At 42.5% G+C, this 15,031-nt stretch overlaps 1 long non-coding RNA gene across 1 annotated transcript in view; it reads left to right on the top strand.

Moving 5' to 3' along the window:
* Nucleotides 1–3,759: 3,759 nt before the first annotated feature.
* Nucleotides 3,760–15,031, top strand: part of LOC309616275 — a 45,814-nt gene continuing 34,542 nt past the window's right edge. The window contains exon 1 of the long non-coding RNA XR_014237403.1: nucleotides 3,760–9,083. This is a non-coding gene — a long non-coding RNA (uncharacterized lncRNA). The remainder of the gene's footprint in view (nucleotides 9,084–15,031) is intronic.

Below are 15,031 nucleotides of genomic sequence, written 5' to 3'. Positions count from 1 at the left end.
TGGGGGAGGAGAGATACTGGCGATTAGCAGTTACCTCACAATAGGTCCCTGGTACAGGAAAAGTGTCTGAAGTTTATCTATTGTTAAGTGAGATAATTTATCGTTGCCCAGGGTTAAGGAGCAATTCCAGTCCTTTCCTACTTCGGGAACAGAGATTTATAAGATGACACCCAAATTTAGACATTGAGACGCTGCCGACAGAACGTCCCCAAAGGCTGATGATGGCTCCTGGGCGTTTGAAGCCAAGTCACTCACAGAGCTAATTTGAGGCTCTCCTCGGAAACTATATTTGCTTTCTGAGTGCATGGTGAGTTTTCATTTGGGCTCTGACCAGCTGACAGCTATGCAAGTTTGTAGATACCAGTAATTGAATATAGATAACCTTGATGGTTGACCTCATCAGAGCCAGGCCTGGCTGCTTCCCATTGTTCCTGGTTTTGCCAGTTGATACTAAACTGCTGCCGGATGAATTTATATACTAAGAATTCGCTGCGGTGGGAATTGCTTATCATTCCCCCGTCTATCCCGTAAGCTTCTATTTACTGGACGTGGTGAGCTGGGAATAAAAGCCGTGATTTGACTGTTCGCTATTAGGGATGGCGAGCAGCGTGTTAGAAAAGCTTTATTAATTTCTAAAAACAAAGGAGGGTAGGGGTCATGCTTTTGCTTTATACAAACTGTGGAGAGAGGCTCTTGTCTCACAAAGCTGCTCCGGGCTGTCTGAAGTTGGTTGCCAGCCATCTTTTCAGTGTTCAATTTCGCTTAAAAGCAGAGTTTGAAGTGTGCTCAGTACTGTCTCCAGCGATGCTCTTGTACTTTAAGGGAGATAATTGGAAGAGGTTCCGAATTGATGGCTTATTAGGAGAGAGGCTCTAAGAAGTCTCTAAGAGGGCAAGGTGGCCACGATCCTCGGGAGGGGACAGCAGGTCACAGGGCCACATAAAGAGGGGGGTACAAGTTAGGATAAGTGTTTGCATCAGGCTTCTCGGCTGTTTAAGCCAACCGCTGTCAACAGAAGGTAACGGTGGGACTCTCTCCACCGTGGGCTCTGCAGCCATGACTACTTTCCTCTTTATGCTTTTCTGAATTGTTGAAATGTCAACAGTGAACATAGATCATTTTTGCCCTCAGAAAATAAAAAAGATGAAACTGTCGAGATTTTTTTTTTTTTTTTTTTTCTAGAAACCGTGTTACCCAGCCTTCTGGAAGCTGATCTGTATTTCTCCAAGCTCTCCTTCCATGGCCTTTGAACTTCATGGCCAGTGCAGGGGGTGTTAGGAAAGGCCAGAGTCCGTGTCCCCTTTAGAGGCGGGGGTCAGAGGGTGACACCGTGGACAGGGGAGGAGGGACGAATGTGGCCCAGGTAGCCCTTGTCTGACGCGTGGCATCTTGGCTGCTAATGACGCAGCGTGGAGTCAGGGGGTCTGGGCTTTGGAAACGGTGCAGGTGGGAACTCCCGAGGCCTCTCTGACAAGCAGCTGTGTGTCACCGCTCAGCTGAGGGGATCCGCCTTTGATGCTTTGAATATCATCAGAACATCAGAGCTGTTCTTCATCCTGAGAAGGAAGGTTTGGGTTAGTCAGCCAGGGCAAATAGCTCAAGGGAAATTTCACTTTCCCTTTGTCGGGCCCCCTGCTTTCATGTGCTGGGACTGTACATCCCAGCTGCCACATGGGGAGAAGAAGTCTCGCCGGACGCCGGCGTGCACAGCCCGATTTGGGGACTGAGTGGGGAGGAGGTGACCACCCCAGTGCTGGAGGCCCGTAAGGGGAGCTGCGACACAGATCAAGCCTGGAGGAAGGGTGGCTGCGGGCCTGAAATAACCTCTCCGTGAGGCGATCTGCTGTCCCTGTAGTCGTCACTGTCACCGTGGGGACCGGCTGGGGGATTTTTCTACCTGGGCCAGTCCAACCGGTCTGGCCTCCCTTCCCAACAAGGACAGCCCTGTTTATGTCTCTGCTGCTCTGGGCATGTTTACCTTGGAAAGAAGGGAACGAGGGCATGCGAGGATGCGACAGCCTCCACCGTCACCTGTGGTGCGTGGAGCCAGATGTGTGGGTTTGAACCCAACTCTGCTCCCTATTAGCTGTCTTACCCTGAGCAATGATTGCGTCACTCTCTGGCTTAGTTTCCTCCTCTGTAAAATGGGTTTGGTATCCATATCGAACTTCTGGGATTGTTGCAAAGAACCAGTGGAGTCAACACACCCTCAACGCCCCCGGCTCCGCCTGGCGCTGGAAAGGGCTCCACAAACATCAGCTCTCGCTGAAAACATCCATTTGATATTCATTTGAACACAGTCCAGAGATCCTGAATATGTTAAAGCACCTTCAAGAGAGGACCGCTTCTTCCAACACTGTAAATAATGTTTATTAAGCAAAATCGTGATTTCAAAAAAATTAATGCAGCCCAGCCAACATCCATCCTCAAATGTGTCTTGAGCACTTTATAGTTCTAAGGACTCTGCTCCTTTCATTGGAATGACCCACACTGGGACTCAGTCCTCGGGAGCCCCAAATCCCCCAAATAAGGCAGGGTCTGGGGGGAGCTGGGAGTGTTGGTTCAGGCTGGATATGGAGAAGGGGCGGCAGGAGTGATGGCGGGGATGAAAACCAAGCCAGAGACCAGAGGTCCTTCAGTGCAGGGAGAAAGTGATTGTCAGTGGGGGATGCTGGCAAGGCGGGAGGAGGTCCAGGCAGACCACGGTCTGCAGTCCAAGAGGTCTGGGGAGGACAGGGGAAGTGGTGGAGCGGCTGCTGAGATGTGCTTGACCTTGGGCTCGAAACGATTTACCCTAGAGCCTGCTGAATGGTACCCGTGAAATTTGGAGGTCCCAGGTATTTGCAGGAAGTCATTTCAGGGTGTTGGGTGACAGCAGATGGCCTCAGGCTAGCTGGAGGAGCAGTAGGAGAGGTAAGATTGCCACGGGGGACCTTGGCCTCTTCCTCCTGTGAGCCCAGCATGGCATCGGGATCTGGACTTTGAGACCCACACCACAGGAACCGTGGTGGAAAGGGTCTAAAGAGCCTCCATCTCTGGGAGCTCTAGAGATTTTCACGTGAGCGAGAAAATCCTCTGATTACTGCCTGAGACGTTTAATTCATTCATCAACAATATTTATCAAATACCAACTATGTGGAAGGAATTGTACCAGGAGCTGGAAATAATTTTCTCTAGAGCCGGGATTATCTCCTGTCTTACACCCAAAGCTTTAGTATGTCAGAATTATGGGGGAAGCCGGTCAAAATGCAGATTCCAGGGCCCCACCCAAGAGATTCTGATCCAGTGAGTCTAGCCTGGGGCCTGGGCATTTGCATTTTGAACAAGTACAGATTTTGCCTACTGAGGCCAATGAACCATGGTGTGTCTGTCTGTCTGTCCATCCGTTTAGCTATCATTTACTAAACACCCGCTAGGTACCAAGCACTGGGTTGGGCGCTGGGGAATGGAAAAAGGCATGGCCCTTGTCGGCAAGTGGCTTGTGGCTATTAGAAAGGGTTGGGCTCAATAACCATAACAGTTCCTACCATTTCAAACGCTATAATCTTAAAAAAGATGCTTTTAATAGGCTAGTGAACAGAGAATATATTACTCTCTCTCAAACAAGAGAGAATAATATATTCTCTGTTCACTAACCCATTAGGTCCAGTTGTTAGATAGAGTTTATAATGGACAAAACAACACTTACTCTAAACCGGGCAGCTTTCTCAAGGCTATGCATATTTTATTTAAATGTTAGTCTTCGCAATGACTTTACGAGGATGGTGTTACAAGCATTCCCATTTTACAGATGAGAAAACTGAGACATAGGAAGGATCACTTAGCAAGGCCTTACAGGTAGGAAGTGGTAAGCTACATAATCTGACCCCAGGCAGTCTAAGCCCAGAGCCTGTACACTTAATTATCACACTGTTTCCTATCAACATGCTATTTGTGAAGTTTTGAGGCTGAAAAGTGCTGCAGTACAACTAGTTATTCTGATATTGGATCTATACAACCGGAGGAGAAAAGATTTTGTGTCTTGACTAGTATCTGAAAGAACCTAGAGCTTCTTTATTTATCTGGATGCCAAGGTGGGAGTGAGGATGGTGGCGGCTGAGAGACAGAGGCTTAACTTCACAAATAGCAAGTCTGAAGGTTTAGTTTCACAAACAGCCGAAAATCTCAACCTTGAAAAATGCATTTGGATTGGCAAAACTAGAAGACTTTGATGATATCAAACTGTTGGCAAGGGTATGGGAAACAGCTCCTGCCATACACTGCTGGTAGGTGTGTAAATTGGTTTGACCATTTAGAGGGTGAGTTGGCAATGCCTAGTAAAAATTCAAGTGTGCATGACCTATAATTGTGCAAATCCACTTCTAAATATGTCCATGTGTGCCCAAGGAGATGGAAAAGATGTTATTAAGACATTGGAAAAACTGGGACAACCTAAATATCTACCAATAAGTGGTATGGGTGCGAAAAGAGTTTCAACCCACGCAACTCTTCCAGCAAGATCTCAGCTTGCTATTTCAAACCCATGGCTTGAGAAACTCCTTCTAATGCTAAGTGGCTGTGTAGCCTAATGGTTAGAAACATAGGTGTTTGTGGGTTGGTTTTTTTTTGGCCCAGACTGCCTGCCATGCATCTTATCTCCTTCCTTTACTCATAGTGTGATCTTAGGCAATTTTCTTGATCTCTTTTTGCCTTAGTTTCCTCATCTGTGAAATGGGAGTGACAATAATATCACCTTGCTCATAGGGCTGTTATGAAGACTTAAAGCATTAACGCAAGTGAATCTCCTAAAATCGGATGTGTTACATAGTGTTCATTGCATAGATTGTTCTCATAGGCCCAGTAAATGTGGGATGGGATGAGATGACGATGATTAGCAATGGCTTGGATCTGCCTCGGGTACTCACTGGAAAAGTAAAAACAAACAACAAAGACTAAAGCTCAGAGAAATGAACTTGGCTGGTATAAACCAAGTGGAAGATTGGATCCTTACTTACAAACTAGATAAGCTCATCTCCTAGTCAGGAAAATAGTGAGAGCTGGTGGCCTCTGATAGAGAGGAAGGGGTAATAAAGAAACAGGGTCTTTCCATAGAAACCAGATTTTAAGGGTTCAGCACAGAGGCATTGATGCTTATTAGGGGTAAAATATGGTAGCCATACATTCACATGGCCAGAGTGAAACTAACAAAAGCTTACTCCCTCGGGGGCAGAGATGGTGTCCTGGCGAGCACTTCCATTCTGGCTGCAATGCCAATCTCTTTTGTCATCCTGAAAGTCTGAAACATTGTTCAGGATTTTCCCACAGTGAGGGAAATGTTTTTATTCCAGTCCCCAGTGAACCTGTTGGATCCAACATAAATGTTGCTGCCTCCACAAACGTCGGAGAACTCCAGGAGCCAAAGGAGATCTTTTTCTCAGTGACCTGGCAACTGCTCTCAGCAGCCTGGCTTACTGACCCTTGGGGCTCCTGAGGACCAACCAAGGGGACTTCTAGATATTTAGCAATTAGCAACGTCTCTCCTAAAACACACGAGCACTTAGCAGTGAGGAGATTGCATTTGATTTTGCAGAAATTTGCCCCGGTTTCCTCCTCCACTGTAAATGACAGATTCTTTGGAGTATTAAAGTAATACCACACCTCCAGTTCCAGCACTGAGGCCTCTGCTCTGCCAGGAAGCAATTTTCATTTCAGTGGAAGATGTAAGAGTCACGTTCCAAACTGCTGAGGAATAATTCCAAGGCATCGGCAGAGATTCCAAAGCAGCCGCTGGGCTCTGTTTACCAACACAATTAAACCTCGACCATTCCCAGCTGCGGTACAAATATAATCTTATCTACTTCACGTCAGCCGATTAAGTCATCGGGGCTGCAAAACGGCAAACAGATATTAATAACCAACCTCTAAGTGAGTCATTTGAGTGGAGTGGAATTTCGTGGCAGGTTCTTAGGCCTTAAAGGCGGAAAAGTTCACACCTTCCTGACACCGCTATAAAACACTGCAACATTACAACTTTTCAACCATATCTAAAAGGCCAATTTAGGTTTATTCCCATCCGCATTTATGGCCATGGTTCAGCAGGTGTAAACCGGTAATAGCTGCAGTCCGGCTCTGGGTGGATGCCAGCACAGATGTGTTCAGTCAAATGACTAATTGAAAACCTCAGACAAAATCAGCAGCCTGGCCATTTTGCCTGCATAATAAAACAGTGCTGATAAAGGCAGCGGAGAAAAAAAATCCACCCATCTCATCATCAGTGCCATTAACAATCATGAGTAAAGATGAAAACAACGCATGGTTTATTCTGCAAATGAAGGCATAGAACTAGATGGTTTCCCAGGGGCCCATTACCCATTTTAATAATACATCAAGGAGCCTGAATAAACAGTTTGTCTGTGCAAACCAAACAGAGTAAACTATTTACAGTTACCGCATACAGAGACAACTCCCAGCACTCGGAATTTAACAAATTTATAAAGGTACATAACATGATAGCTATTAGCAAAATTAAAAGAGAACCATTATAGACTTACAGTCTGCCATGCTCACTCACCAGTCAAGAAGGAATGCCGAGACCAACTTCCAATTCACAAGAATTGCACCCCCCCCTCTTTTTTTTTTTTTTCCTTTCCTCCAAGAGAGCAACCCGACTTGGACTCAAATTATGTGCATGAATAATAAAATACCATCTAATTAAAAACTGTAGTTAAATATGCAAAAATTAATGGTAATGAGACTGTGCAATGCCTCTGAGTATAGGCGCTCTGTGAATTACAAGAGCTCCTTTGCTTGACCTAAACAGGGGATAACAGAGGCAACTTTGAACTCTGTGGGTCCTGGCACTCCATGGTGCCCCATTATGTCTCAACGGTGAATGGCCAACCCAGGCGGAACGTGGACAACTCGGTCAAAGCATTGTCTTCCGGTTCTTGGGCGTGGCAGGAATGGAAAAGACTGAGGTGGGCACTGTGCAAAAGGCTGGGTGGAGGAGGGGACCAGGGCACGAGCTTTTTATCTCAAAGTAAGAAGGGTCTTCTCACAAAAAGATGATGGCTGGACAAACAGATGCTTGGTGATAAGAGACAGGTGGAAAAAGTCTATTTGGGTCCTCATTTAAGGGTGTTTCCCTAAAGCTGTCCAGAGTCTCCTAACCTTCCCAGTCACCAGTGCAAGGTTGCACCCACGCTCTGGATTGTACCACATCCTTCTAGGAGAGCATGCACATGCCAGCACTGTGGCCTCGGACAGGGCTGCTACCAGAAACTTCTCCCCAGGGCAACCCACTTTCCTCCCTCACACTCTTAGGAGCCTTCGCTATGTTGTCAGCACAAGCTCCGGGCCACACTCTCCTGAGCCCCGTTTCAAGAGGCCACTGGTCTCCTTTTGGCTTTTAAACCCTCTTGGCACTTGACTGTGCTTTTGGGACTAAGTCAGCTTCTTGAGCACGTGCCCTGACATTTGTTTTAGACACAGGAGACTGATTTCACCCATCACCTCTGCTTAGAGCTTCTGAATCTCGACTCCCCCAGTCTCCGACTTCCCACTGCTTTGAGGCTGGTGATTTTGCTTGAGGACAGCTGATGACACACTGAACGACAACAACCCTTTAAGAAGAGAACGTGACCTTGGTGTGGTAGACGATTTCAGACTCACTCAATACAATTCCTCCTTTTGCCTTTTCATCTGTCGAAATGGAGTCTGACAAACATTTCTTTGGGGAGGGATTTCTCGTTCAGATGAGTCTGATGGAAAACTTCTCTCTCAGCACCTTCTTGAAGATGCCTATGTCATCCTGCTTATGATAAGGATTTCTTGTCAAGCCACTAAATATCTGAGCTAACTGATACATTCTCGACAGCCCTCTACACCAGGTGGGTTCATCAACCATGCAAAAGAAGTATGGTTGTGATGTCAGCATAGTGAGAATTTTGTTCGCCACTAACTGACCTTAACCAGTTCTGAGATTTGTACTGTAATGTTTGGGACTTGTGAGAAAATGGTGAACCTGATTTGCCTTTCCCACCCCTCCGCCCTTTTTATTTTCTTTGTCTTGTTGAAAAAGTCTGGATTTCTCCCTTCCTGTCTCACAGATTCTACCTGACCTGCTCAGTTGGCTGCCAAGTTTTAATGGCGGAAACTGGGTGGTAAGAAATTCTAGTGTTTAACATGGCAGAGGTGCAAAGGTGGGCAGGCTGAGCCTTCTTGAAATCCTTGGGCGAATCACGCTTGGGTTTGGTGTTATAAAAAGGCTTGGTTATAACTGATTCACTTTGTTATAAAGCAGAAACTAACACACCATTGTAAAGCAATGATACTCCAATAAAGATGTTAAAAAAAAAAAAAAGGCTTGGTGTCTAAGATGTATGTTCCTTATTGATAGATTGATTGATTTGTCACTTTCACCTCCCAAATGAGTGATATTTGAGAATTTGGTTAAGTATACAACCTCTAACATCATTCAGACTGGATCTTTGTTGCTTGCTGGTTGTGTGACCTTGGGCAAGTTCCCTCACCTCTGTGAGCTGCAATTTTCTCATCTATAAATGGAGATGATTATAATGTCTCTCTCCTAGGGTTCTTGTGTTGATTAAATGAGATAGTGTACATAAAGCACTCAGCACAATACTAACCTCATGATTAATTGTCAATGAGTAGTAGCTATACTATATAACATCAATAGCAATAACAAATAACAATAAGAATTACTAGAGCTGACTTGCCATAAAATCACTTAAACCAGTATAGGGAAAACAGATAAAAAGTGAGCAGTCAAGAAGCTTGTAGATAAAAGGAGAAATAGATGCACTGGGAATAAACATAATAATTATCATAACTTTTTATAGTTTTTCAAAATGTTTTGATGCATAATTATTCAAAGTAACAGGTAAGATACTTATGGTGACTAGAAGTAGAATACTCAACTATTAAGCAATCTCAGGGAAAGGAGGCTGGGATCACCATAGTTGGCAATGACCAACGATGACTCACTCGCTAGAACTGGGTCCGCCTTTCCTGAGCACATTTCCATTGGGAACTCAGAATAATACAGGACTTCTGCTATCAAGAGAAAAAGTGGGGGATGACCGGTAAGTAGGCAACCAAGAATGTCTTCCAAATCCTAGGGTGGCAGATATTATTATTATCATTGGACAGATATGGAAACTGAGGCTCAGGCAAGTTAATTTTTCAAGGCACATGCAACTTACAAGTGATAGAACTAGGTCTAGAAGCCAGATCTTTAGGGTCCGGATTTAGTGTTCATTTTACTGCATTCAACTGCAAGGTGATATGAAATTTGAAACTCCAGACTTACTGGCAGATGGCAAAAGAGCCAAGAAGATGAACTTTGTAGTTCATCTCAGGATCTGATCGAAAGGAGCCATATAAGTTTATCTGGAGAAAAACATTTTTCCTGACATTAAATTCTTGGAGAAATTTATTGCATAGATTCTTACATAAGAGACATGATAACATAATGGGTAATGTAAAAATGATAACTGGCAAATGCTCTGCCTTTATGAAAAAGAGCAGTGGTGTTTAACATTTTGTTTTCTGTTAAGACATGTATGAAATCATGCTTCCATGGGTGGACCCAGGTTTTTTGTTTTGTTTTGTTTTCTGTTTTGTTTTTTGGCTGCGTTGGGTCTTTGTTGCTGCACGTGGGCTTTCCCTAGTTGCGGTGAGCGTCATTGCGGCGCGTGGGCTTCTCATTGCGGTGGCTTCTTTGTTGCAGAGCACAGGCTCTAGGCGCACGGGTTTCAGTAGTTGTGGCTCGCGGGCTCTAGAGCGCAGGCTCAGTAGCTGTGGCGCACAGGCTTAGTTGCTCCGCAGCATGTGGGATCTTCCCGGACCAAGGCTCAAACCCGTGTCCCCTGCATTGGCAGGTGGATTCTTAACCACTGCGCCATCAGGGAAGCCCCTGGACCCAGGTTTTGACTAACCTTAAAAAATTGAGGGCAGAGAAGTTAATTTCTATAGTAATGGAACAGATCAAGTCTAATAATAGTACATTGGGAACAATTACTCAGTACATTTTTTGGCAATGATAACCTGGACTTTGGGTTATGTGAAATTCCTGATATATGATAACCACATCTTTTTCTCTCCTGCTCAGAAAGGCAAATGAGTCAGTGACACTGTTCTATGGATTACTAAGAACCAACTCTTCTTTATATATGAAAGGGTCAATCACTTGCAAAATTTCATCAGCTATTATTAATTTGTTATGTCTTATTGCACATACTACAGTCGCAAAGTAGACACAAGCCCCCCTGACTCCAGCTCAGTATTCAGAACAGTGAGCAAATTCGCCTCCATAAGGAGGTGCTTAATTAAAGAGAAGACTCTGACATTTCCTGATGTTTGCCAAGTCATTTTTCTTTAAAATTACCTTAAATAAATTTGCACACTGTCTCAATAGCAGAAATTATTCTACAGGAGAAGGATAGTGGCTCACTTTCTCACTGGCTAATGTTCAAAAAAAGCCCTGTAATCACCTGCGGTTTTTTCCACTGACCCACTTCTTCAAGTCCATATGACCTTCTACTCACTCATTCAGAGAGAAGTTGGCCTGTGTGGAGGGAGCACACACAGAACCCAGAGCCCCCTGCAGTCACCGTGGAAATGCCATTGTTTGGCCGGCTCTCTTCATTGCCTGGGAGAGCCTCTGACCTCCAGATGCAGCGTGATCTAGCGATCTGGCCTATGAGTGAGCACAGGCACTTACGTTATTTTAGAGAATATGTTTTTATGTTTGTTCATCGGAGAGGAAATAAAGTCCTTTCTGCATTGAAAATGGCATCCTCTGCAGTAAAGTGTTTGTCAGTCTGGTTATGGCAACACAGAGTAATGGTTTCAATTTTGGGTTTTTAAAATAATGTCTATTTTATTTCTGGTTGAAGATGTTATTTATAAACAAATTTAGAGAGATGTCTTATTGATTAAGGGGAACCCCCTTAGGCTGAGAAAATGGAAATTTTCATAAAGGTACCAATGCATGAGAGTCAATAGATTGATTGCAAAGAGGGAAAATACAAGGAACTTTATCCAACTATCCTACAATTATTGAGCACTGCCTGTGTACCTGGTACTTAGTTCCATCTTGTAGGGGACGTGGAGAGGAGTAAGACCTAGCACTTAGCACTTGCCCTGATGCAGGCCAGGTGAGGAGCGTGGCAAACTCGAGATGCCATGCCCCACCCAAATGGGTGGGCAGTACTCAGCTTCCATGATGATATCCAGATGATGGAATCTGGCCAATGCACTTAAATCACCCCATTTGATAAGACTAACTGGAAATCAAAACTTTTATGTAAACTCTCTCTACTTTGCACTGTAAACTTTATTGAAAGAAAATAAAAACTGTGAGGGGGGGAAAAAGAAAACATGTCATTTGGCTGTTTTCCCTGAATTGATTTGTTGGTTTGACAGCCTAAAAACTCATCTCTTAATGGCATCCATTTTCTGTCCATTTTGTCTTGTGGAAAAATTAATTACACTTCTGTCAGCCAAAAATACCTTTGGGTCTTTAAAGTCCTTTTTTTCTCTCTTTTTAAAGATGAAAGTATTTCTGCCTAATTGACCAGCATCTGCCATTGTGAGATGTTGGCCCTCATGAGAGATGTTGAGAGGTGTTGGGAAGGCTGTCAGCACATTTCAACTTGGTTTCAGCCGCCGTTTAAAAATGACTTCTCTTCCCATCACATAGGAGTGAGCCTAGTGGTTGAAACCTGATGACAGAGGAGAAGGATGAGAGAAGAGAAGGAAGAGGCAGGGAGAGAAAAAGCAGGACTGTTGGAGGGCTGAGAATGTGCAAAAGACTAAGACTGAATCGTAAACTTGGTTCTTATTTTTTTTTTATTCCTGCATTTATTCAATTCATAGATATTTATTGAGCATCTACTATGTGTCCATCTTTATTTTAGGCATGGTTATATTGGGTGAATGGGGCAGACAACTCTCTGTTCTTGTGACACATTCCAGCAGGGGGGTGGAAGGGACAGAATATGAACAAGTAAACAAATAGAGTCATTTGAAATAGCAATAAGTGTTAATAAATCAAAGAAAACAGGGTAGTGAGATATGTCTAGAGGTTATATTAGTGGGAGTAGTCAGGGAAGACTCTCCGAGAAGAAGTTTGAGCTGAAATTTGAACAATGACAAGAAAGCTATGCAGAGATCTGTAGAGGAGTGGTAAGGGACACAGTGGTAAATAAACTTGAATTACGGACTGGGTCAGTTATTCCCATTTTGGGTTTTTTTTTCTGGTCTGTTTGGTTAACAAAAGGATAATGTCTCCATTTGGTATTAGCATCTCTTTCTTATTTATTTATTTATTTTTGTTTTTAATTGAAGTATAGTCGATTTACAATGTGTTCGTTTCAGGTGTACAGCAAAGTGATTCAGCTATATATATATATATATATATTTTCAGATTCTTTTCCATTATAGGTTATTACAAGATATTGAATATAGGTCCCTGTGTTATACAGCGGGACCTTGTTGTTTATTTTACATATAGTAGTGTGTATCTGTTAATCCCATACTCCTAATTTATCCCTCCTCTGCCCTCTTTCCTCTTTGGTAGCCATAAATTTGTTTTCTATGTCTGTGAGTTTATTTCTGTTTTGTAAATAAGTTTATTTGTATAATTTCTTTAGATTCCACATATAAGTGATATCATACGATATTTGTCTTTCTCTGTCATGTTACTTCACTTAGTATGATAATCTCTAGGTTCATCCATGTTGCTGCAAATGGCATTATTTTATTCTTTTTTGTGCTGTTATGATATTAGTATCTCTTTCTAATTCATATGTCTTTCTATTAGTAACATCTTTCTAATACTTGCTAGCCTGCCTCTTTAACAAAGCCCCAAACCTTCAGCAAACAATGGTACCTTGCTAGAATTAATAGTGTTATTTTATTTGTTCTTTATTTTTATAGTTTCTTTCCAGTTGGCCATTTTGCAATAGTGATATAAATTTCCCTTTTGAATGAATGTAGTTAAGTGAAAAGAATGAATCAAATACAGAGACAAATATAAGTTAAACAATAACATAGTACTTTCCAGAATGAAGATAATAGGGTACTTTCCTTCCCCCTTCTCTTCTCATGTGAGTCTGCAAGAATATCTGCAAGAATGAGAAACCCAAATAGTCTCCATCTCTACTGAAACTTGAAGCCATCTAGATGCTTACCCATAATATGTTAAAACAGAAAGCTGATATAGAAGAGATAACCGAGTTAGAATGAGAATGAGGTGCTGTAAGAGAAAGATGTGGATTAAGTGAAAGCCAGTTTGACTGTACAGTGCAGCCTCGCAGTGCACTTTCTTTGCCCAGAGTGTACTATCAGGCTGATAACCCAAAAGTAGGAGGTAAAGGGGTGGACAGTTCCTCTCTGGAGAACCTGGAGCCAGAGGAAATACATAGGACCACACTAAAAAGCTGGTTTGCCATCTAATCACCTACCTGTCAGCACACTCTCTCAGGTACAGGAACACTTCAGTCAATAATTTTGTTAGCACTGCATTCTTAAACTCAAAATGACTGCAAAGGATTCACAGATGGTAAAAGAACACCCCAACCAAGAAAAACAGAGACCAAACAAGAAATCAGAAGGAAAGAAATTCTGAAGTATGAGAAATAATGCAAGGAATAAAAGAAAATGCCACAATATTATAATTAATATTCACAGAGAGATGAAAATATATTGTATCCTTGAAACAAGAACAGGATACTATTGCTTTTAAGGTTCAAAGAACAAAGAAGAAAGAACTCTATGAACTCAAAGAAATAAGAAATACAGTTTATGGGTTGGAAGGTACAGTTGATGAAACATTTCAGTAAGAAAAGAGACTAAAAATGGAAAGAAAATATTTTAAAAATTATAAAACCTAACTGTGAGGTCTGACGTCTGACTATCGGACCTCCTAGAAAGAAAGAATAGAGAACACAAAATGGAGGAGTGAAATTTATCAAGGAAATAACATAAGTGGTGTAACTGGTTCAGATTTGATCAGGAAGACAGAGGGCTCCAGAAGGAGAATCTCTAAGAAAAAAAAATAAATATATCTGATATATTGACACATGGATAATTTTATTAATCAGCTAATGGAGGCAATGGGAGGGATTTAAAATAGTTTTTTGGGGGGAGTTCCCTGGTGGCCCAGTGGTTAGGATTCTGGGCATTCACAGCCGTGGTCCAGTTTCAATACCTGGTCGGGGAACTGAGATCCCACAAGCTGGGGGAGGCAAAAAAAATAGTTTTTTTAAACTATGAAAATGAAAAAAAAAATAGATGATTATTGATTGCAAGAAGAGATACATTTCCCAAAAAGGAAACATAATTATGGGAGCTCCATTAGGCTCAACATTGAATGATATTTGCACTGTCAAAATAATAAAAATATTGGATGTTTATTTAACTGGAAAATTTTATATCATCCTGTTGGGAAGATCTGGGGGAGAGGAGGCAGGGCAGGAGTGTGTGTGTGTGTGTGTGTGTGTGTGTGTGTGTGTGTGTGTGTGTGTGTTTGAGAGAAAGAAAGCCAAATCCTTATTTACCAAAGAAAGTCAATATAAAAAGCCTAAAATTAATCAATCAAGAGATAGCTGTACCATCATATTATGTAAGAAATGTGGAGGTTAATGCCTGAAGAAACTTCTAAAAGAATTAAAATTGATGCTTCTGGAGAGGTGGATTGGGGAGAGTAGGGAAAAATGTTATCTTTCCATTATAAACCTTTTAGCATTATTTGACTGTTTCAGTTATGTGCCTGTATTACTTTGATAAACTTATAATAAGCTTAAAGTAAAAGAAATAACAGTATAGGTATTTCACAATAGAGTAGAAGCTTCTCCCTGTCCCCAGTTACCATTCTCACTTTCTTCCTCTGAAAGAGAGCCCCAGGTTTTCACTGGACATTTGTCCATCTAGAATAAACCCTAGGTAATCCTGGGTCCTTCACAGCTAAATACAGCCATGTGGCTCTGGTCAACCAATTACAAACAGCACTAGTATATACAATTTC

This window comes from Balaenoptera borealis (assembly GCF_965194805.1).
Source record: "Balaenoptera borealis genome assembly, chromosome: 19".
NCBI lineage: Eukaryota > Metazoa > Chordata > Mammalia > Artiodactyla > Balaenopteridae > Balaenoptera > Balaenoptera borealis.
The sequence above is the reverse complement of the archived record's forward strand: the minus strand, read 5'-3'. Positions and strand labels throughout refer to the sequence as shown.